This window comes from Schistocerca americana, chromosome 2 (genome assembly GCF_021461395.2).
Source record: "Schistocerca americana isolate TAMUIC-IGC-003095 chromosome 2, iqSchAmer2.1, whole genome shotgun sequence".
In the NCBI taxonomy this organism is placed as follows: domain Eukaryota; kingdom Metazoa; phylum Arthropoda; class Insecta; order Orthoptera; family Acrididae; genus Schistocerca; species Schistocerca americana.
The window spans coordinates 883,282,113-883,307,544 of NC_060120.1; positions in this window are offsets into that span (position 1 = coordinate 883,282,113).

Below are 25,432 nucleotides of genomic sequence, written 5' to 3' on the forward strand. Positions count from 1 at the left end.
AATCTGCTTAGTGTATTCATCTCTTGGTCTCCCCCTACGATTTTTACCCTCCACGCTGCCCTCCAATACTAAATTGGTGATCCCTTGATGCCTCAGAACATGTCCTACCAACCGATCCCTTCTTCTGGTCAAGTTGTGCCACAAACTTCTCTTCTCCCCAATCCTATTCAATACTTCCTCATTAGTTATGTGATCTACCCATCTAATCTTCAGCATTCTTCTGTAGCACCACATTTCGAAAGCTTCTATTCTCTTCTTGTCCAAACTATTTATCGTCCATGTTTCACTTCCATACATGGCTACACTCCATACGAATACTATCAGAAATGACTTCCTGACACTTAAATCAATACTGGATGTTAACAAATTTCTCTTCTTCAGAAACGCTTTCCTTGCCACTGCCAGCCTACATTTTATATCCTCCCTACTTCGACCATCATCAGTTATTTTGCTCCCCAAATAGCAAAACTCCTTTACTACTTTAAGTGTCTCATTTCCTAATCTAATTCCCTCAGCATCACCCGACTTAATTAGACTACATTCCATTATCCCTGTTTTGCTTTTGTTGATGTTCATCTTATATCCTCCTTTCAAGACACTGTCCATTCCATTCAACTGCTATTCCAAGTCCTTTGCTGTCTCTGACAGAATTACAATGTCATCGGCGAACCTCAAAGTTTTTATTTCTTCTCCATGAATTTTAATACCTACTCCGAATTTTTCTTTTGTTTCCTTTACTGCTTGCTCAATATACAGATTGAACAACATCGGGGAGAGGCTACAACCCTGTCTTACTCCCTTCCCAACCACTGCTTCCCTTTCATGCCCCTCGACTCTTATAACAGCCATCTGGTTTCTGTACAAATTGTAAATAGCCTTTCGCTCCCTGTATTTTACCCCTGCCACCTTCAGAATTTGAAAGAGAATATTCCAGTCAACATTGTCAAAAGCTTTCTCTAAGTCTACAAATGCTAGAAACGTAGGTTTGCCTTTCCTTAATCTTTCTTCTAAGATAAGTCGTAAGGTCAGTATTGCCTCACGTGTTCCAGTGTTTCTACGGAATCCAAACTGATCTTCCCCGAGGTTGGCTTCTACTAGTTTTTCCATTCGTCTGTAAAGAATTCGTGTTAGTATTTTGCAGCTGTGACTTATTAAGCTGATAGTTCGGTAATTTTCACATCTGTCAACACCTGCTTTCTTTGGGATTGGAGTTATTATATTCTTCTTGAAGTCTGAGGGTATTTCGCCTGTTTCATGCATCTTGCTCACCAGATGGTAGAGTTTTGTCAGGACTGGCTCTCCCACGGCCGTCAGTAGTTCCAATGGAATATTGTCTACTCCGGGGGCCTTGTTTCGACTCAGGTCCTTCAGTGCTCTGTCAAACTCTTCACGCAGTATCGTATCTCCCATTTCATCTTCATCTACATCCTCTTCCATTTCCATAATATTGTCCTCAAGTACATCGCCCTTGTATAGACCCTCTATATACTCCTTCCACCTTTCTGCTTTCCCTTCTTTGCTTAGAACTGGGTTTCCATCTGAGCTCTTGATATTCGTACAAGTTGTTCTCTTATCTCCAAAGGTCTCTTTAATTTTCCTGTAGGCGGTATCTATCTTACCCCTAGTGAGATAGGCCTCTACATCCTTACATTTGTCCTCTAGCCATCCCTGCTTAGCCATTTTGCACTTCCTGTCGATCTCATTTTTGAGACGTTTTTATTCCTTTTTGCCTGTTTCTCTTACTGCATTTTTATATTTTCTCCTTTCATCAATTAAATTCAATATTTCTTCTGTTACCCAAGGATTTCTACTAGCCCTCGTCTTTTTACCTACTTGATCCTCTGCTGCCTTCACTACTTCATCCCTCAAAGCTACCCATTCTTCTTCTACTGTATATTTCTCCCCCATTCCTGTCAATTGCTCCCTTATGCTCTCCCTGAATCTCTGTACAACCTCTGGTTCTTTTAGTTTATCCAGGTCCCATCTCCTTAAATTCCCACCTTTTTGCAGTTTCTTCAGTTTTAATCTACAGGGCATAACCAACAGATTGTGGTCAGAGTCCACATCTGCCCCTGGAAATGTCTTACAATTTAAAACCTGGTTCCTAAATCTCTGTCTTACCATTATATAATCTATCTGATACCTTTTAGTATCTCCAGGGTTCTTCCATGTATACAACCTTCTTTCATGATTCTTAAACCAAGTGTTAGTTATGATTATGTTGTGCTCTGTGCAAAATTCTACCAGGCGGCTTCCTCTTTCATTTCTGTCCCCCAATCCATATTCACCTACTATGTTTCCTTCTCTCCCTTTTCCTACACTCGAATTCCAGTCACCCATGACTATTAAATTTTCGTCTCCCTTCACAATCTGAATAATATCTTTTATTTCATCATACATTTCTTCAATTTCTTCGTCATCTGCAGAGCTAGTTGGCATATAAACTTGTACTACTGTAGTAGGTGTGGGCTTCGTATCTATCTTGGCCACAATAATGCGTTCACTATGCTGTTTATAGTAGCTTACCCGCATTCCTATTTTCCTATTCATTATTAAACCTACTCCTGCATTACCCCTATTTGATTGTGACCCCTATTTGATTGTGACCAAAAGTCTTGTTCCTCCTGCCACCGAACTTCACTAATTCCCACTATATCTAACTTTAACCTATCCATTTCCCTTTTTAAATTTTCTAAACTACCTGCCCGATTAAGGGATCTGACATTCCACGCTCCGATCCGTAGAACGCCAGTTTTCTTTCTCCTGATAACGACATCCTCTTGAGTAGTCCCCGCCCGGAGATCCGAATGGGGGACTATTTTACCTCCGGAATATTTTACCCAAGAGGACGCCATCATCATGTAATCATACAGTAAAGCTGCATGCCCTCGGGAAAAATTACGGCTGTAGTTTCCCCTTGCTTTCAGCCGTTCGCAGTACCAGCACAGCAAGGCCGTTTTGGTTATTGTTACAAGGCCAGATCAGTCAATCATCCAGACTGTTGCCCTTGAAACTACTGAAAAGGCTGCTGCCCCTCTTCAGGAACCACACGTTTGTCTGGCCTCTCAACAGATACCCCTCCGTTGTGGTTGCACCTACGGTACGGACATCTGTATCGCTGAGGCACGCAAGCCTCCCCACCAACGGCAAGGTCCAGATGGTCATTCTTTCTTTTTTTTTTCTTTTTTTGTTTGAATGAAATTTTTTTTTGTACTGTCTTAACCCTTTCTTGTGTATTGGTTATGTTCTCATTTTTTTGAATCGGTTTTACATAAAAAAAGGCCACCTAAAAAAGACATCAGAGATAGTTGTAAAACTTACGAATTATGTTTTACTGGGCCCTGTAGACTTTGCTTACACGCAAGAACATTGAAAGTTAACGCTACGAGAGAGCCCAAGATACTTGGATGGGTCATGGTGAATGGTCTCCACTTTACTCTTAGTTTCCTATTGGCTTTTCCGTTACTGAAGTGGTATAAAAATATTCGTGTTTCTGATACATATGGTTCTGAGCATAATGTTGCAGCGGGTTTTTGCATTGTTTACAGCTTCATTACTCTCTCGAAGTCCGAAATTCAGTAGCAAGAGCGATGTTAGTTCCATAGATAAAAGATGCTGAGTCCGAACAGTACGTCGGTCTTGCTGATATTATGCAACAAGACGACTAGGACATTGCCTTCATGAAGACAGTTTAGCCAAATTTTGCATCGATTCCCTTTGCTTCTGTAGGGACATGAAATCGCTTTTTTGGTGCATTTTGTTTTATATTGCTTTAAATCGTCGTTATGATTTGGTAGTATGTCCTTCTAAATCAACTTTTATCGGTTACATATACCCCTTACTGTGTCTGTTAGATCAGTGTTTTCTGTGTTTCAAACACGTCTTAGTGGTTAAGCCAGGCAGATTTGATGTAAAACGCGGGAGTTCCATTGGCTGCAACACATAATGACCAATTTACTTGATATTCTGGGATGAGTTATTTTCCTGTTCCGTGCCAACTTCAGAATGAATGACATTCCCCACTTCCTAGTAAGCTGACAAACCGGTTAGCGTAGAAACTTTTTCGTCACAAGAAGTGTTCGATTTAGAATTATAAGCGACCATGAAGACACTGGAGAAGATGAAATGCGTTGAGGCTGCTAAATTTCTCATTCGATCCGACCCCTTGAAAGCCGTTCACTCTTTACAGTGCTTGTGACTAGCAGAAAAAGTAGTCCATAACATCTTCGACACTTTTCTTCACCCACAATAGTTGCGGAAGAAGGTATTATTCTACTGGACACTAGAGCACATGTATATTAAGGGACACGAATTAGCAGGTGGCCTTCCACAATATGCTATCACCTTGCTGTTGAGTTGCAGAGCAGTGCATGTAATGGTAGAAGAGTGACAGGCAGTGAAGAACAATAAGCCACGGCTACCGAAATCAGTAATGCGGCTGTGGCAGGCATTTCCCAGCCACACAGATGAGGTCATTTTCACTCGGCTTCGAAAAGAACAGTGTGGTACGACGCATGACTTCTTACTTTAAAGTGGAAGACTCTAAAATATGAGGTTGATGGCATACAGATCACTCTGTGCCACGTTTTAGTTGACTGTGGTATACTTTCAGAGAAAAGAGTAACGGCTAATTTACCAGCAGATTTTCTCAGTATTCTAGCTGACAATGAAACGACTGAAGTAACGGTAATTTTAAGATTCTCTGAGGTGTCCAACTTGCTCCCTCAGATAATAGAGGGGAATTTTTAATGTTGTGTTACTGTGGGTTTTCACGCTTAACAAGCTGCGATGTTCTTGCCATGCCTTGGGCTTCTCTGCCCGAACACTGAGGTTTGGCGAGGAGCGCTGGGGTTGGTTGAAGAGTTATGGGCCGCGGGGACGTGCTGATACAGAGTATTGTTGCAGTGAGTTCCCGTAGCGGAAGAGCAGTGCCGGCGCGGCCGTATTGGACGGTGCTGCGCGGTGTCTCCCTTGTAGCGGAACAGGAGTTTGGCGGTGGTCACGAAACAAACGCAGTCGCTGTTCGTGGGTTGTTTGTGCCTGTGTGCGCCCGCCATATCCTGTCCTAGGGACGGTGCGGTGCATGCTAGCTTCCTGTGCCTCTGCTGTTGCCCACTGGAGGTTGTGTTAAATGGTGAACTGCCTTGCTGCGTCAGATCTGACTTTTTTTTAAATCTCATTTAGTTCGATTTTGTTTGTTCAATCTGCTCGGGGTGGACGTCGTAAGGCATCCGTTTAAGTTTGTTGTTGATCGATTAACTCATTTTTTCAGTTTTTTTTTTTTCATTACAGAAGGCTGCTAACCCCCTGACCGAACACGCGCTGAGCTATTGTGCCGGCAACCTACAAGCGGGTTCGTGCTCCGCGCTGTTGATGCCGTTCAAACCATTTTGCCCGGTACTAGTTGAGTTGTCGGCTTACTACCTCGTCCGGGCTCGCTGAATTGCTGCGATAGTGCCCTGGTTGTTATCTGAACGTTGTGCTTGTATGGTTTACAGTTTTTGACAATGTTACGATTTGTGGGAACATCGAAGATTTGGTAGAAATCTGTCAGTCATGTTAAGGGCTTCTAATAATATGCTAAAGGCGTCTCCATGAAGTTATCTGACTCTGTTCTCCCATACAAGCAGTTATAACTAACTCAGTTCAATATTTTATAAGTATCTAAGTTTAATATTTTAAGAAAAAAGGTTTTGATATTTGCGTGGATGACCTAACCAGAGTACTTTGCTTATACACACTTTGTTCATGACAGATCGTAAAGCTTGTGTCCAGACATCAGTTACCTGCCTTCTAACAGTGAGAATGGCTGCCGTGCTAATTTATGAAAGTGCGCCTTATGCTAATATCACCTTCCTGTGGTTTCAATCAAGTTTTTGTTGGTCTATCTTCGGCGTTTCGTTCGGAACGCGTGACCGAGTTAATTAACGATCTATGCTGTTTGTGGTCTGCCTAGATCAACAACTCTGTAATCCATTTTGATTGTTTCTAACTCCTTAACTAAGATGCTGCCAGTAAGTCTTGGTGATGGCAGTAAATTTGAAGGAAGACGGAAATGTTTTTAGCTAACCTGCTAAATAAATTATGATCCCGGCGGATGTTCGGGGCCGGCCGAAGTGGCCGCGCGGTTCTGGCGATGCAGTCTGGAACCGCGAGACCGCTACGGTCGCAGGTTCGAATCCTGCCTCGGGCATGGATGTGTGTGATGTCCTTAGGTTAGTTAGGTTTAACTAGTTCTAAGTTCTAGGGGACTAATGACCTCAGCAGTTGAGTCCCATAGTGCTCAGAGCCATATTTGGAGGTTCGGGTCCTCCCTCGGGCATGGGTGTGTGTGTTTCTCCTTAGGATAATTTAGATTAAGTAGTGTGTAAGGCTAGGGACTGATGACCTCAGCAGTTCAGTCCCATAAGATTTCACACACATTTGAACATTTTTGAAATAAATTATAACCAAATATTTGAAGTTAAATTTTCGTCATATTAAGGTTTGATTCCTGTCAGTTTTTAACGCGTTTTGGTAGCCAAATTTAAATTAAACTAGTTGCTTCTATTGTGAAGTTATTTAGTTTGTCGCTCTTTGGCTGTATCTGTATCTTTGGCTGTACTGACTGTGAGGCTGGAACATTTTAAAATTGGAGTTGTAAGTCAGTGGGTGTAGTTGTTAGCAGTGGTGGGTTGTTTCATGTTTTTCATAAATAAATATTACTTCTGTGTATCCTCGAACTGGACCCAGTGCTTCCATTCGAGCAGCACTGTGCCCTGCAATCCTTCTTTCAGGATTTTGCAACTGATCAACCAGCCACATATCCCCATGAAGTTATTTTAGCTCCTACTTTTGTTGACAGTACCTTGCTAGAAAGTTTCCGAGCATTTGACCAGAATTCTGGTATCTTAAAGGATATATGATACTGTTACTTTGTGATTGAGTGTGAGGTTAGAAGAGAGCGAGTGTAATTTTGTATGATGTTCTGTACATGTTCTACGCACATTCATTCCCACCTATTTCAATAAGAGCGCTGACAACCTCGCCGTTGATGGTCTATATAAACAAACATGGCGCGAGCAAATAAACACACACACACACACACACACACACACACACACACACACACACACACACACAGTTCAGATTTACAGGCGAAACTCACTGACAAAGGTAAGGTATAACATTCACTTTCTTTGATTCAAAACAGAACAGTCTCAGCAGGTACATGACAACATGTAAGAAATATGTGTAAACCCTTTACATCTGAATACGACACGTTAAAGCGTAATTTATGCGCAGGTGAGCCCCTCAACTGTCTCTACGCCTTCTCATCAGGTCGAATTATATATTACATCGACTGCCTTAGATTCAGACTACGTTGTGTAGGGCACTGTGTTTAATCTTTAACCTTAATCCAAGAGACAGTTCGTGCAAAGCGGAAAGTTGTGGCTTTACGTCGGCCTTGCCGCAGAGGGACCCGCGTCGCGACAAAGTGTTCATTTTGCTGCTGCGGCCGCCTCTAACACAGTAGCGTCCGGCAAACTTCCACCCTTATTCCTAGGCCGCCGGACTTGGTAATCCTTTCTGTTTCCGTGAACAACACACATGAAAACTTCTGCTACTGCTTGTGGGTACTAGTTAAAATATTGAAGTGCTCGGCCTATGTATGGGCGAATAAATAATTATTTAGGAAATATTTAAGAGGTCCAACACAATAAGGAACGAAGCGGTGTTTTTTTCTGTTTCTTTATTCCTTGATGTCTACACTAATCTTCTAAACTATTTCGAAGAATTGAGTATTGAATATGTTGCTCACTTGACTATAATTTATGATTACGTTTTTTTTTCCTTAATAACGAAGACCCTTACGTTCATTAACATCCCCAGTTTCTCTTTCCAGTATTGTTTGTATATATCTCGTCTTATTACCCTCATTTTTACGTAATGCAGGATATTCTGGATAATGTTAATCACTTTCCTCATGATAGCACTCCTTTTTTTTTTTAATATGAAACCTCTCTCTTTGTTCTAACATTTCATATAATTTCCTTTTCATTGTGCAACGTAATTTGATTCCTTACGTATGCTTTTTAATATCCTACTGCTGTGACAATTTGTTGTATTCTAGAGAAATTAGCTCAAAATATTTGATCGAAAACCGTCTATACATATAGAAAATGTAGACCTGAGATCTGTCGTAGTGTACTCACCAGCTCCCTAATTCGTTGCCTTGAAATATTCTGTTGCATGCTCATTAATCACTCTGCCATTTATTATTAGCTCCTTCTCTAAACTTGTAAAACCAAACTACGGCTTTACTCACATCGTCCTTTTTTTTTTTTTTTTTTGCTTTTGATTGATTGTACGCTTCTTTTTGTATACAGTCGCTCTTCCCTTCTGTATTGTGTTTTATGGTGTGATGAAATTTATTTATTGTCTTAAGGTTCTCTCACAAGGTTATGTAATAGTTGCTCCGTTCTGCAGAAAGTTGTCTGTAAATAATCCTGTGTTGTTTTATCAATAACTAGGAATTTGTGACTTTAGAACTTGTGTAAGGCTTTTTGAAATTTTGACATACATATTTAATATTTCATCATGTTGTATGTGTCTTCATTTTCAGCTGGACAGATTGCTTCACCTATAACGTTTATCGATGTGTTATTTATTCTATCTTCTCGATATGTTTTCTGCTTCTGGAACCGACTTACCTTTCTTGTCTCAAATCATTGTGCTCCAAGTTCCGTTCATTACTCTGCGTTTGGCATCTACATTACCTGTTTCCAGTTGCATCGAACTGCTGCCACATGTACTCAATATAATTTTCTGCAACTTTTCTTTATTTCTGCCTAATTTAATTTCCGAGTGTTGCTGTTCACTTCCAAAATTCTCACATTTTCGTCGCTTCTGTATTAATTTCAGTATCTCCTCCCTTATCCATGGCTGCCTTGTCAAGCACATTATTTTTCTGGAGCATTTGTTTCATCTATTTTGTGATCACTCCATCCGTTACCCAAACAGCTCTTTTTAGAGTCATTATTTATGTCGTCATATGTTCCTTCATACTATATAAAAGCCTGGTTACCCTAATTGTATAGATTGCGGTTCTCAGTTATTTGCATTTAATTATGGTTAATATCATTGTAACACAGGGCTAATTCTAGCAGTGCCTATCTTGATTACTGAATCTTTTTTGACGTTCTGGAATCTTCCTCATACATTTTTCACTCAGGAGTTTCTCGAAATGTGTATTCTCAATTACCACTTCGTGATCAGCACACAACATTGCGAAAAGCGGCAAGCCATTCCCTTCACCCTTTTCATTTATTTACGATCAGTTTTGCGACTGGGACCTGAGTTAGTTTAGATGGAATAAAGATATTACAGTGATTCTAAGAGCTGATTTTATTACCATTGTTTAACTTTCTTTAATCTAGAATGGTTTACCTCCATTCTTTTTCTAGGTGAGCTTTTGAAGTCAGGGGTGGTGCGGATACGAAACGGGTGACGTGTAGGGAAACGACGCCCAGTCAGCCGAGGGAATGCTGTCCTCCACAGAGCTGTGTGCAGGGGAACAGCAGGGGCAGCTGCTCTGGCGCTGTTTTGGGGCAAGTCGCCTCGGCTAACGTTATGCCAGCAGTGCGCTGATGTGCGGTTTATTGCAGGTATTCACTTTGCACGGCCGAGCTGAAAGTGTTTGTACTGGATGATGGAAATCCGCCTCGCTCAGACCACGTCAATAAAAATGCTTTCAGCAGATAATCTCCCAGGTTTCCAAAAAACATGGCAAAACAGCTCTGACACTCTACAGATTCAGAAGAAGTAGCAGAGACGGCGGCTGGCCTCTAGTACAGTTGTTTAGCTCATCCCAGGACATATAACGCGAGGCTAGCTGGTACTTGTAATTCATCTACCTATCCAGTCACTCAGTTGATGTGTATTAAGTTTGCCCACGAACAGAAAACTGAAATACATACAGGGTGGCGCACGATATGTGACCCGATTTGTTTCATGAGTAACACATTTGTTATTGACAATATTTGTAGTTTATTAACGTAGATGTAAAGAATACAGCTTGGAAATACAACCTAATGAATCACATGTTCAATATGACTGCCGCTTTGGTTTACAAGCCACACGTGTGCATTTTTGACGACTCTCCGACACAAATTTTCTGGAATGGCGTGGCATAACTCCACAATAATGGCCATAAGTTGCATTGCATTTTAGAATTTTTATGGTACATCTTCTCTAGAAGGAACCTCCAAAGGAATAAGCCATATGAGTTAATGTCCGAGCTGCGGGGCAGCCGCATCCCTCCTCCTGCATAACGTTATGGAAAGCTGTTTGGCAATACCCTTAGGTCAAGTCTTTCGTGTAGGAAATCAAGCACAACGTTGGCAGTATGGGGGCGTGCTCCATCCTGGATGAACCGTTGTGTCTGCAGTGGAAGACATGAGGCCATGAGTTGAGGAAAGAACTGGTTTCGAAGAATGTGTAAATAGCGTTCACCGGTTACTGTAGCATCGAAGAAGAACGGACTGATGATTCCATAGCTTGACATCGCGACCCACACGCACACTTTCTCCCCGTAGGTGTCTTTCGTGTGGATTATTCGAGGCGGTTCACGTGCCCAGAATCGAACGTTCTGTTTGTTCACAACACCGTTCACGTAAAAATAAACTTCGTCAGAAAGCCATGTGTTGTGTAGCACTGCCTCCTGGTCTTACTCGACTGCCCACCTTGCAGAATGCAGTCGCCGCTCCTTATCTCTCGCAGTTAGCTTATGCGCCACAGTCATCTTGTATTGATACAAACGCAGGTCGGGTTGAATAATTCTTTGTACAGATCGGCGTGGTGTGAAATTCTCAACTCGGTACTGTCTCTTCTTGTTGATTTACTCGGACTACGAGTCAAAGCCACTTGAACTGCTTCAGTGTTTTGCGGCGAACGTACGATACGTGCATTTGCCGCTGACACTCCAAAACAGATACAGGACCTTCGAATTTTTGATGTAATCTGCGTATTGTCTGTGGGCTGGGAGATCACCGTGTGCCTAAATGAGCACGGAACCTTCTCTGTGTCAATGTAACGCTGTTCGTCGCCGTATACAGTAACACAATCTGCGTCTTTTGTGCGACGGTCAACCGTCCTTTGTCCGCCATCGCGGCAAACTGAAGTGGTGGACTCACAACAGAAGCGATTAACACGCAGCGACGTCTGGCATAAATTCCATGAAATGCACGAAGTTGAGCGCACAATCTGAAAGCTGAAACTTCCTGGCAGATTAAAACTGTGTGCCCGACCGAGACTCGAACTCGCGACCTTTGCCTTTCGCGGGCAAGTGCTCTACCAACTGAGCTACCGAAGCACGTCTCACGCCCGGTACTCACAGCTTTACTTCTGCCAGTACCTCGTCTCCTACCTTCCAAACTTTACAGAAGCTCTCCTGCGAACCTTGCAGAACTAGCAGAAGGCCATGTCTCCGCAATATTATTTCTCTCAGGAGTGCTAGTTCTGCAAGGTTCGCAGGAGAGCTTCTGTAAAGTTTGGAAGGTAGGAGACGAGGTACTGGCAGAAGTAAAGCTGTGAGTACCGGGCGTGGGTCGTGCTTCGGTAGTTCAGTTGGTAGAGCACTTGCCCGCGAAAGGCAAAGGTGCCGAGTTCGAGTCTCGGTCGGACACACAGTTTTAATCTGCCAGGAAGTTTCATATCAGCGCACACTCCGCTGCAGAGCGAAAATCTCATTCTGGAAGCTGAAAGCTATTGCCCCAATAGCATACTTGTTGGATGAAAATTCGATCGGGTTACTTACCGCACGCCACCCTGCTGCACAATCTCTATTATGTACGAATCTCATTAAGTCTTGGCTTACTACTACTTCACGCTCGAAATACCTGTTACAAATACTCATAAAATTCAAAAAGGCAACAGAAATATTGAAGAAAACCAGAAAGTAATCATAACCGACTGTTTTATATTTAGGAAGAAGGATTATCCATATTCATTTTAATACTTTTTGCTCTTTTTTAGGTAAAAAGCCGTGATGAAGACAGTTATCGAATAAAAATCTTGGGTGATAGAGTAAAAGAGAGGAAAACATATTGCTACGGGGATTATTACATGCAACAGATATTATCATAAATGGGTGCAGTGACAACAACTAACTTCTAATATAATCCCACTGCTGCTCAGTGTACTAGGACATCTTCAGTTGTATTAGATATAGCATAAATACAAAAGAATACTAATAATTTTAAGAAGGCAAATACATTCTTACATGATGTTTAGAGTAAAACTTAAACATAGTGCCAGTATGAATGGAAACGTATACTTGCACTGAACTCGACTCCTTGAGGTAATTAGAGATTAAATATTAATTCAGTTTGAAACTTCCTGTCAGATTAGAACTGTTTGCAGAACCGAGACTCGAATTGGGGACCTTTGCCTTTCTCGGGCGAGTGCTCTACCATCTGAGCTACCCATGGTAGGGCACTTGCCCACGAAAGGCAAAGGTCCCGAGCTCGAGTCTTGGTCTGGCACACAGTTTTAATCTGCAGGAAGTTTCATATCAGCGCACACTCCACTGCAGAGTGAAAATCTCATTCTGGTAACATCCCCCAGTCTGTGGCTAAGCCATGTCTCCGCAATATCCTTTCTTCCAGGAGTGCTAGTTCTGCAAGGTACGCAGGAGAGCTTCTGTGAAGTTTGGAAAGTAGGAGACGACGTAATGGCGGAACTAAAGCTGTGAGGACGGTGCGTGAGTCGTGCTTGGGTAGCTCAGATGGTAGAGCACTTGCCCGCGAAAGTCAAAGGTCCCGAGTTCGAGTCTCGGTCTGGCACACAGTTTTAAGCAAGAGGATGAACAGAAAACTGGTTAATGATTGTTCCCGTTTTTTGTTGCTCTTCTGTAATTTTAGGATAGAGACGTTGTGATTCGTGAAACATGCAAGAGCGAAACTGATGTTTTTATGGAGAGAGTAAATAGGAGAAAGCCAGACCTGGAGAAACCATTACCATCTGTACGATAGTTGAGGGTGTTGCGTACGAAATAATTAATTAAAACAGAGAAGAAAGGACACTTTAGAAAAATGAGTGAAATGTTGTCACATTTAAAGACAATACACATACAAAAGCACATTATCGGATTAATACGAGACACTCTGTCAGGAATATTGGGATTTAAAGTCTCATCGACATCATCTGAACAAAGTGCTAACTACATACTTAAAACGGTGAAAAAAAGAAAGATGATGCGGCTTTGAAGTCTGTCAACGATGTTAATGTTGGCATTATTCGCTTACTTTCTACTCCAGCTACACAATTCAAAACAAGTTCTGCATCACCCGGTTCCAAGAACTCCTGAAGACCGACGTTGGCAGTGGATATTGTATCACAGACACAGTCCCTTTGGCAGTTCAAGGATGTCACAAAACCCCCCAAAGATGCATGAGCCTCGATTATTAGACGGAGGGGGTCCGACAGCCGATCGGTTCCACTCATTCCACCAGGAAGCAAGTACACGGCTCGTATTGTTTGTAGTTCAACCATGCCTAGACGGTCAATACCGCGGTTTAATAGCGTCCAGATTGTTACTTTGTGCCAGGAAGTTCTCTCAACAAGGGAAGTGTCCAGGAGTTTCGGAGTGAACCAAAGCAATGTTTTCGGACATGGAGGAGATACAGAGAGACAGGCCGCCCAACGGCTATTACTGCAGTGGATGACTGCTACCTAAGGATTATGACTCTGAGGAACCATACAGCAACGCCACCATGTTGAATAATGCTTTTCGTGCAGCCACAGGACGTCGTGTTACGACTCAAACTGTGCGCAGTAGGCTGCATGAAGCGCAACTTCACTCCAGTCGTCAACGGCGAGGTCCATCTTTGCAACACGACACCAAGCAGCGCGGTACAGATGGGTCCAACCACATGCCGAATGGACCGCTCAGGAGTGGCATCACGTTCTCTTCACTGATGAGTGTTGCATGTGCCTTCAACCAGACAATCGTCGGAGACGTGTTTGCAGCTACCCGGTCAGGCTGAACGCCTTAGACACACTGTCCAGCGACTGCCGCAAGGTGGAGGTTCCCTGCTGTTTTGAGCTGGCATTATATGGAGTCGACGTATGAAGCTGGTGGTCATGGAAGTTGCCGTAACTGCAGTACGATACGTGAATGCCATCCTCCAACAGAGAGTGCAACCATATCAGCAGCATATTAGTGAGGCATTCGTTCTTCATGGACGACAATTGGCGCACCCATTGTGCACATCTTATGAATGACTTCCTTCAGGATAACAACATTGCTCGACAAGAGTGTCCAGTATCTTCTCCAGACATGAACCCTATCGAACATGCCTGGGACAGATTGGAAAGGGATGTTTATGGACGACGTGACCCACCAACCACTCTGAGGGATCTACGCCGAACCGCCGTTGAGTAGTGGGACAGTCAGGACCGACAGTGCCATGATGAATTTGTGGACAATATTCTACGAGGAATACAGGCATGCGTCAATGGGTATTAGAGGTACCGGTGTATACAGAAAGCTGTACCACCACCTCTGAAGGTCTCACCGTATGGTGGTACAACATGCAATGTGTGCTCTTCATCAGCAATAAAAAGGACGGAAATTATGATTATGTCGATCTCTACTCCAATTTTCTGTACAGGTTCTTGAACTCTCGATACCGAGGTGATGCATAACGTTTTTTATGTGTGTATATTTAATCTTGCAGTTAATAACCATAACACGACTGTGGCTACCGAATTTCTTTGGTGCGTTTTACCTATTTATTTTAGGCACATTCTGTGGTCTAGAAATTTTAAAGGAGAAGTGGAAGGAGGCTCACTTCGCAGCAAAAGACAAATTGAGGAGCTGCTTCAACGAAAACTAGCGTATTTCTTTACTCACACTATCAAGTCTGCCTCTTGGCTCCATTACGATCAACATTACACACCCACCAGCACCTTCATGCGTGAAAAGTGAGCATGCGACAACTTTTTTCGGTCGTCGACCAGTTTGTTGTAAGAAAATGATCAGAAATTAACGGTTTCTTCGTAAATACTATGTTCTGTGCCAATTGCAACTTTCATGGTGCCTTGATTAGCTGACGAGACCAGATTTCTTCATGATACTTCAACGAACCGCAGAAACTGCGGCATTTTTCCCAGAGAAGATAGTGACGTCTGGTTTTTAGCCACTTATTAGGTTGCGTCTTCCAAGACGGTTGAGAATTTTAGGGTGTCCCACAAATTAGTCATGAGTGCACTCCACACAGGAGGTGGGTACCTGGGTATCCTACTACATGTGAGTTGCTCACAAGAGATTTTTAGATTAGATGGCCCTCAATTCTGTTCAGAAGATGAATGTTGCAGTAGCAGTGGAAGTCTTGCTCGGTTCTTTCAGTTTGACATTTGTCATTAATTTTCTTACTCAGGTAGTAAAGGACAGCAGCACATTGATAGATAACACTTTTATAGGCCAAGATAAGTTTGAAAACATAAATTCTTGTCATGTTGAGAATGGCCTTTCTGATCATGGTGCTCAGCTAGTTACAGTATATGACATAGCTCCATTCAGTAACACGAAACTACCCTCCAAAGTTGTGCGTTCAATTAATGACTAAACAATTAGAAATTTCAGAGAAAATCTTCAGCAGTTAGACTGGGATGAGGTGTACAAGGAACCCGATGTTGATTTAAAATATAACTTATTTCATGAAACACTTGTAAGAGAATTTGAAAACTGTTTCCCCAGGATAGTAGTTAAATCTAATTATAAGAAACCATGCAAAAAACCATGGCTTACTAAAGGAATAAAAATATCTTGTAACCACAAAAGGGAACTGTGTCTAACAACAAGAAAGAGTAATGACCCAGAAACAGTCAAATATTATAAAAAATACAGTGCTACATTAAGAAAGGTTATTAAGAAGTCCAGAAGCATGTGCATCATGTCTGAGATTAATACCTCTGATAACAAAATCAAAACAATTTGGAATATTTTTACAAGGGAGAAGGGCAACCAAGAGTTCAGGATGACGGTATTACCATCAAAGCGAATGGAAACTTGACAAACAACAAGCCCGAAGTCGAAAACATTTTGAATAATCATTTTTAAAATGTTGTAGAGAAAATAGAGTCTAAATACTCATTAGAAGAAGCAAGGCAGTTAATGGAAGAGGCCTTACCTACACCATTTGATACAATTGAAATTCCACCCACTTCTCCTTCTGAAATTAGGAAGACAGTAAACTCACCTGAGAATAAAAGCTCACATGGAATTGATGGCATTTCCAGCAGGATAATAAAAGTTTGTTCCCAAGAGATAAGTGTGAGTCTTAGCCACATATGTAATAGCTCTCTGAAGCAGGCTATTTTGCCAGACAGACTGAAGTATGCCATAGTTAAACCACTGCATAAAAAAGGGGATATGTCTGATGTCAACAACTACAGCCCAATCTCTCTTCTGACTGCCTTATCCAAAATTCTTGAAAAAGTAATGTATTGTAGAGTAGCTTCACACCTTTGTACAAATGAAGGTTTAACAAAATGTCAGACTGGTTTCGAGAAAGGTTTTTCAACGGAAAATGCTATATATACTGTCACTAATGAAATATTAAATGCTCTCAGTAACCGAAAGTCACCCGTTGGGAATTTTTGTGATCTCTCAAAGGCTTTTGATTGTGTAAATCATGGAATACTTCTAGATAAGCTCAAGTACTGTGGTATGAATGGGACAGCGCTCAAATGGTTTAAATCATACCTAACTGGAAGAGCACAGAAAGTTGAAATAAGCAGTTCACATAATATGCAAAAAACTAGTGATTTCTCAAACTGGGGAACAATCAAGAATGGTGTGCCGCAAGGATCGGTCTTGGGTCCTCTGCTGTTCTTAATATATATTAATGACTTGCCATTCTATTTTCATGAAGATGCAAAGCTGGTACTTTTTGCCGATGGTACAAGTATCGTGATCCACCGACAACGCCTGACAACATGCGTCAGCGCATTGTCAGTGCATGTGTGAACATTATGGAAGGCGAACTACTCGCTGTTGAGAGCAATGTCGTTACACGTATTGCCAAATGCATTGAGGTTGACGGACATCATTTTCAGCATTTATTGCATTAATGTGGTATTTACAGGTAATCACGCTGTAACTGCATGCGTTCTCAGAAATGATAAGTTCACATTGGAGCAACCGAAATAAAATGTACAAACGTACCTACGTTCTGGATTTTAATTTAAAAAACCACCTGTTACCAACTGTTCGTCCAGAGTTGTGAGCCATATGTTTGTGACTATTACAGCGCCATCTATCACAAAGCGAAAAAAGTGGTCCAACTAAAACATTCTTATTTCTTTACGTACTTCACGAATATCTAATAAAAATGGGGGTTCCTATTTAAAAAACGCAGTTGATATCCGTTTGACCTATGGCAGCGCCATCTAGCGGGCCATCCATAGTGCCATCTGGTTTCCCCCTTCGAGCTAGAGAAGTTTCGTTCTTTGTAGTTATTTCGTTTGACGCTTATTTTCTGAGATATTTGGACCGGTCACGATCAATGGACCACAGTGAAAATCTCTAGCTCTTTAAATTAGTGTTTGCAAGGATGATGTTGGATGAGCTCCAGCAATTATTCTGATTACACGCTTTTGTGCAATGAACACTCTGTTTCTCATCGATGAGTTACCCCAGAATATGATGCCATACGAAAGCAGAGAATGAAAATTGGCGTGGTATGCTAATTTACGGCGATGTATGTCACCAAAATTTGCAATGACCCTAATAGCATAAGTAGCTAAACTCAAACATTTCAGCAGATCTTCAGTGAGTTTTTTCCAGTTCAACCCCTCATCAATGCATACACCTAGAAGAATAGGTGAAGAGCTTTTGGCGACTTATAATTTTCAACAATCGAACATTTAAATTTTTATACAGGTTATCCCCATAATTTTTAAATACATATTTATGTGTTATATGTGGCACTCCGGTAAGTATGTATTGGAATGCAACGTCGTGTCAATAGTTCAAAGGAACTGGTGTAGGGCCCACAGAAAGAAATCCTGGGACGTCAGATCCGATGAACGTGCGGGCGATGGTAAAGTCCTTCGACGACCAGTCCACCTGTCATGAATATGCTATTCGATACCGCTTCAACCGCACGCGAGCTATGTGCCGGACATCCACCATGTTGGAAGTGCATCGCCATTCTGTCATGCAGTGAAACATCTTGTAGTAACAGCAGTAGAATATTGCGTAGGAAATCAGCATACATTGCACCATTTAGATTGCCATCGACAAAATGGGGCCAATTATCCTTCCTCCCATAATTACGCACCATACATTTACCCGCCAAGGTCGCTGATGTTCCACTTGTCGCAGCCACAGTGGATTTTCCGTTGCCCAATAGTGCATATTATGCCGGTTTACGTTACCGCTGGTGGTGAACGACGCTTCGTCCCTAAATAGAACGCGTGCAAAAAATCTGTCATCGTACCGTAATTTCTCTTGTGCCCAGTGCCAGAACTGAACACGACGTTCAAAGTCGTCGCCATTCCATTCCTGGTGCATAGAAATATGGCACGGGTGCAATCGATGTTGATGTAGCATTCTGAACACCGACGATTTTGAGATTCCCGATTCTAACACTACTTGGGCATCATCATTTGTTGCAGGTCGTGGTTGACGTTTCACATGTGGCTGAAAACTTCCTGTTTCCTTAAATAACGTAACTATCCGGCGAACGGTCCGGACACTTGGATGATGTCGTCCAGGAGACCGAGCAGCATACATAACGTACGCTCGTTGAGCATTTTGACCACAATAGCTATACATCAACACGATATCGACCTTTTCCGCAAATGGTAAACGGTCCATTTTAATACGGGCTAATGTATCACGAAGCAAATATCGTCCGCACTGGAGGAATGTTACGTAATACCACGTACTTATACGTTTGTGACTATTACAGCGCTATCTATCACAAAGCGAAAAAAGTGGTCCAACTAAGACATTCATATTTCTTTACGTACTACACGAATATGTAATAAAAAATGGGGGCCAACCATAGCGCCATCTGGTTTCCACCTTCAAGCTAGACGAGTTTCTTTCTTTGTAGTTTTTTCGTTAGATGCTTATTTCGTGAGATATTTGGCCCGGTCACTATCAATGGACCACCCTGTATATATTCACTTATGAAATTTGTTATTAACAATTGGAACGAATTCAAAAGTAATAGCACTGTACATGGCTACTACACTAGAAGAAACGATGATCTTCACTACTCAAGGTTAAATCTAACTTTGGCTCAGAAGGGGGTAAATCATGCTGCCACAAAAGTCTTTGTTCACTTACCTAATAGCATCAAAAGTCTGACAAGACAGCCATATAGCATTTAAAAGGAAATTAAAAGAATTTCTTAATGGCAACTCCTTCTACTCATTAGATGAATTTTTGGATATAGTAAGTTGGTAATTTCACCAACCCCCCCCCCCCCCCCCCCCCCCACGCACACAAAATTAAAAACATTAAGTTTCATGTAATATTTTGTGTAATGTAATATCTTGTATAGACACCTTTTATTAACCTGACACGTTCCACATCATTACGAAGTGTCGTATTCATGATCTATGGAACAAGTACTAATCTAAACTAATCTAGTGGAGCCTGGAGTGTTAGCCTAAGACACGCCGAATTTGCACCAGCTCTTAAATTCCTGATGATCAAGTGCCAGGTTATTCTTCACGAAGTAAGGAAGATTCTCTTAATAACAAGTGGAGTTCACGTAGCATGCGATACTGAAACCTTGTCAAAATTCTAAATTGACAGATCAAACTAAGAGTATATCGGAAGGATAGGACACTTGGAAATTGTGGTGTATTCGGCGAAGTAGACAGATAACGTAAATCCATTGGGACAAAGAAGAAGCTATATGCTATATCCAATGGAAAGACTAGGTAGAACTTTATAATTAGGTCTAACAGCTGCAACAGGTAATTAATGGAAATCAGATGCATTACTCATACACTGATTAGTCAAAGTATTAAGTGGTTATTAGACGGCGATCGCCCGCGAAAGGTACTGGTCTAGCGCGACAGCTATCTAGCGGGTGAAAATACGAAAATTAGCAGACACATTATCCAAGCAACAGAACACAGAGCTGTTGTAAGCTGCCGTCAATCAGCAGATGCGCACTAGGCAGCGATATCTCGCACATGCGCAGAAGGGGGTACCGCAGTGCTTTCTGCTTCATCTTTGCTTAGATGGCTAGTGGGCTAATTTCAGGTTTCCGCGTTAGGAATTTTTCCGCAGTTTTTTCAATAACTAGGTTTCATAAATGCAGAAAGAAAATTTTTGCCAGTGTATTTTTCCCTACTGGCTGTTTCTGAAAGCACTTTTTCTGTTGATTGCTTCATATTCCAGAAATGAAAAGGCGCAAAGAGGCGGTAAGCGTATTAATTCGGGCATATAGCGAGGAAAAGTGTATGTATGACCCATTGTATCATAATAAGGTATGTCGACAATCGTTTCTTTCTAATATGTACGGAGGTTCGAGTCCTCCCTCGGGCGTGTGTGTGTGTGTGTGTTGTTCTTGGCATAAGTCAGTTTAAGTTAGTTTAAGTAGTGTGTAAGTCTAGGGACCGATGACCTAAGCAGTTTGTTCCCTTCGGAATTCACACATGTTTGAACATTTTTTTAATATGTACGTATATAACGTTACACGGTGATTTGAGACTGCCTACCTCATGACTTGTGTCGCACTTTTTACTTCCATCTTCTACCAAAGATGGCAACTACTCGAAACAGGCCATGTCCATCCTCACAAAGTTTCGAAATTCCTGTGGATCTTCGAGCCTCAGTTCTTTCATAAACAGTGAATATAAACCCATCCCTTCGTCCCTCCTTTTCGGCCAGAGTCGAACTCAACAAACTCAGGCTTTTCATTTTCGTCATCGTTCTGCCCAAATCTGAAGATTTACTGTCTCTGCCAGTGCAATAGCTCCAAAAACAAATGGGTTCTCCATGTGCAATACGCTGTACAAATACATATACCTTTGTAACCAAGTGTCGTAATATAAAACTAACTGTTGACTTTGTAATTCAGAACAGTAGTAACCTACATAACAGAATAACAATTACTTAATAAATAATTATAAAAAACAATTTCTTATTAAATAGGAACCTTGAGCTCAGATAAATAATCTGAACGAATGACATTGCAATATGTCACACAGACCCCTTGTGTTTCACGTGGTAGAACGAACGACTTTAAGATATCAGACAGTTCTATCCGCGTTTCGCGCTTTATTACCGTCGACTGCGCATGTGCACCAGGTATATACCGCGTGGATGATGTAATAGGTCTACATTAACCAACCTGTATTTACAGATATGCACGTTGGGGCGCTGGAGCATAGGATTATGGTAGGTGCTACTGTCAACCTAGAGATTCAATGCCGCCTCGTTGCGATGGGGGCTTGTGACATGATAAGGAACGTGAACTGTATAAGCGAAGCAGGGAGAAATGAATAATCATTCTACCGACGATAGAGGCCGAAAATGGCTAAATCGATTAGTATAAGAAAGTATGGCAAGGGACAGATATGGCCTGGCACTTGAGATTAAGCAACTCGGAAACACCGAAGCTGCTGGCTGTTCAGGTGCTTCTGCCTCGAGCATCTGTGGGAAGTGGTTGGAAGACAGTGAAACGACAAGTAACTGACAAGGTGTTGGGCATCCACGTATCATCCAAGAACGTGGATGTAGCACATTTTCCCACTGAGTAAAGCAATACAGGTGGTGATATGTGACAGATCCGAAGACAGATTACAAGCTGGTGCGGGGATGAGTTTTTCGAAGCGCACCGTTCAGGTTATACTGTTGAACATAGGATTACGTAGTCAACAACCACTACAATTCCATGTTGACCCAAGGACATCGTTGATTAAAATTTCAGTGGGCGAGTAATAATAACTGAAATTGCTCTGTAGATTGACGAAAACGTGTCACGTGGCTGGGTATATGACGTTTCCTGTTACAGCAGGTCGATGAACTAGTCCAGACATGTTATCATTTAGGTGAGCGGCTGCTCGGAAGAGGCACTGCGCCAGATACACAACAGACTGGTTAGGACAGTAGTAATTACTGGCACCATGAAAGCTGTGGACTACTTGGGCATTACTGTAGACCAAATCACTCCTTTCATGCTTCATGTCTTCCAGAACGCCGTGACATCCTCCAGCGGGATAGCTCTCGGGATCACAAGACCATTATACTACTACAGTAGCTTGAGGAGCACGATAGGGATCCTACTTTGATGTCATGGCCAACAAATTCAGCCGATCTGAACTGTATGGAACACAAGTGGAGCACTATCAGTATCATGCACGGTGTCCACAAACCACAGGTCTATAATTCGCGTAAATTGCAAGTCCTGCTGGTAGACATCCAATGTCATGCACCCACATAAAAGTACCAAGGACTTCCCGGATCAATGCCACGCTGAATAGCTACTGTATTGAGTTCCAAAAGACTATCAGACGAATTGTGTGACTGGATTGAAGACTTACTACATAACAGAACGCAGCATGTCATTCTCAACGGAGAGAAGTCTTCCGAAGTAAGAGTGATTTCAGATGTGCCGCAGGGGAGTGTCGTAGGACCTTCTCTGTTCACAATATATGTAAATGACCCTGTGGATAACATCGGAAGCTCACTGAGGCTTTATGCGGATGATGCTGTAGTATATCGAGAGGCTGTAACAATGGAAAACTGTACCAAAATGCAGGCGGATCTGCAACGAATTGACGCATGATGCAGGGAATGGCAATTGAATCTCAATGTAGACAAGTGTAATGTGCTGCGAATACATAGAAAAAAAGATCCTTTATTATTTACCTACAATATAGCAGGTCACCAACTGGAAGCAGTTAAGTCCATAAATTATCTGGGAGTAGGCATTAGGAGTGATCTAAAATAGAATGACCATATAAAATTAATCGTCGGTAAGGCAGATGCCAGACTGAGATTCATTGGAAGAAGCCTAAGGAAATGCAGTCCGAAATCAAAGGAAGAAGGTTACAGGACACTTGTTCGCCCACTGCTTGAATACTGCTCATCAGTGTGGGATCCGTACCAGATAAGGTTGATAGAAGAGATAGAGAAGATGCAACGGAGAGCAGCGCGCTTCGTTACAGGATCATTTAGTAATCACGAAAACGTTACAGAGATGACAGATAGACTCCAGTGGAAGACTCTGCAAGACAGACGCTCAGTAGCTCGGTAAGGGCTTTTGTTGAAGTTTCGAGAACATACCTTCACCGAGGAGTCAAGCAGTATATTACTCCCTCCCACGTATATCTCGCGAAGAGACCATGAGGATAAAATCAGAGAGATAAGAGCCCACGCGGAGGCATACCGACAATCCTTCTTTCCACGAACAATACGGGACTGGAATAGAAGGGAGAACCGATAAAGGTACTCAGGGTACCCTCCGCCACACACCGTCAGGTGGCTTGCGGAGTATAGATGTAGATGTAGAAGTTGACCAACACCGCATTAGGTTCGTGGTTGCAATGATGCGGCTCATCAATGCAACTCAGCCTGATTCAAATAAGTTCAGCCGGCTCCAGTGGCCGCGAGGTTCTAGGCGCTACAGTCTGGAACCGAGCGACCACTACGGTCGCAGGTTCGAATCCTGTCTCGGGCATGGATGTGTGTAATGTCCTTAGGTTAGTTAGGTTTAAGAAGTTCTAAGTCTAGGGGACTGATGACCTCAGATGTTAAGTACCATAGTGCTCAGAGCCATTTGAACCATTTGATTCAAATAAGTTCATGCTGTTCGTTTAAGGACCGAACATAACAGTAACAGAAGACTCCGTAAACCTCCTCGGCGTAGTAATTCGTGATATTCAGCCGCAACATAACGTCATCTTGACACACTATTTCAGCGTTTCACTTGGCCGCCATCTTCTGGTGAGTAAGCCGTCACAGTAACTTGCCGGTACTGAAATCAAACAGCAGCGGCGGCTCCTTTATACAGCGCCTTTACGTCCACCGGGCGTGTGTGCGAACATAACCCTCTAGCGCAAAACACAATATCGCACCAGAGGTGAAAACTCGCAGAAACGATAATCAGTATCAAACACTGTTCACGCCTTTCGATGACCGAAACAATGTCGGTTGTTTTTTTAATGTCAAACAAAAGAGGGTTCTAACTGTTACTCAAAGGATATCCATTATCTCCGTTTATAATATTGATTATTAATGTGTGAAATCCTGTGGGACTTCTAAGGTCATGAGTCCCTAAGCTTACACACTACTTAACCTAAATTATCCTAAGGACACACACCCATGCCGGAGGGAGAACTCGAACCTCCGCCGGGACCAGCCGCACAGTTATAATATTGGCAGATAGCCAGATTTCAATGGATTCTTTCACTACACAGTCCCAATACCGTGGAGCAGGGCCAGCCACTTGTGTTGCATCGTAAATTTTCTTTTCTTTGGGAAAGTAATACATGGACGATAAACAGTTTGGATAAGAAGAGAATAGAAGCTTTAGAAATGTGGTGCTACAGAAGAATGCTGAAGATTAGATGGGTAGATCACATAACTAATGAGGAGGTATTGAACAGAATTGGGGAGAAGAGGAATTTGTGGCACAATTTGACAAGAAGAAGGTCCGGTTGGTAGGACATATTCTGAGGCATCAAGGGATCGCAAATTTAGTATTGTAGTGCAGCGTGGAGGGTAAAAATCCTAGAGGGAGACCGAGAGAGGAATACACTAAGCACATTCAGAAGGATGTAGGTTGCAGTAAGTACTGGGAGATGAAGAAGCTTGCACGGGATAGAGTAGCATGGAGAGCTGCATCAAACCAGTCTAAGGACTGAAGACCACAACAACAACGGTAAGGTAATGTTCGGGAAACAGCAGATTTTTCTGGCTGAAATAAACGCGTTTGGCGATGATGCTCCACGTATCGCTCCTGGACCATAAGAATCCTTTGTCCGCAATGGCAGAGAATTTCCTCAAACACTGATCATCGTCCACTGAATTCAGTAGAGCTCTGGTCTTAGCTGGCTGATGCAACACATTTTTAATATCAAATCTCTAAAATTGGTCCTATTTTTGAATATGTGCTTCCCACGAAAGGCAGGAACCCCACTGATTTCCTTGTATCTTCTCTTGGTTCCCGTGAGATCCATTCTGTAGAGCACGACGGATCTGATTGTTGCTATTCTCCTTGAACACTGCTTTTAGATGATCCAGTTTTTGTGTCGAACGATCTGCATCTGAAATGGCTTGCGTTCTTTATGCCAATGTACGTAGGAACTTTTTGTGTTGGTACGACGGATGACAACTTGACGTATGAAGATATCGGTCCGTATGCGTGGGCTTACGACAGACGCTGTGTCCTAATGTCCCATCATCCCTCAT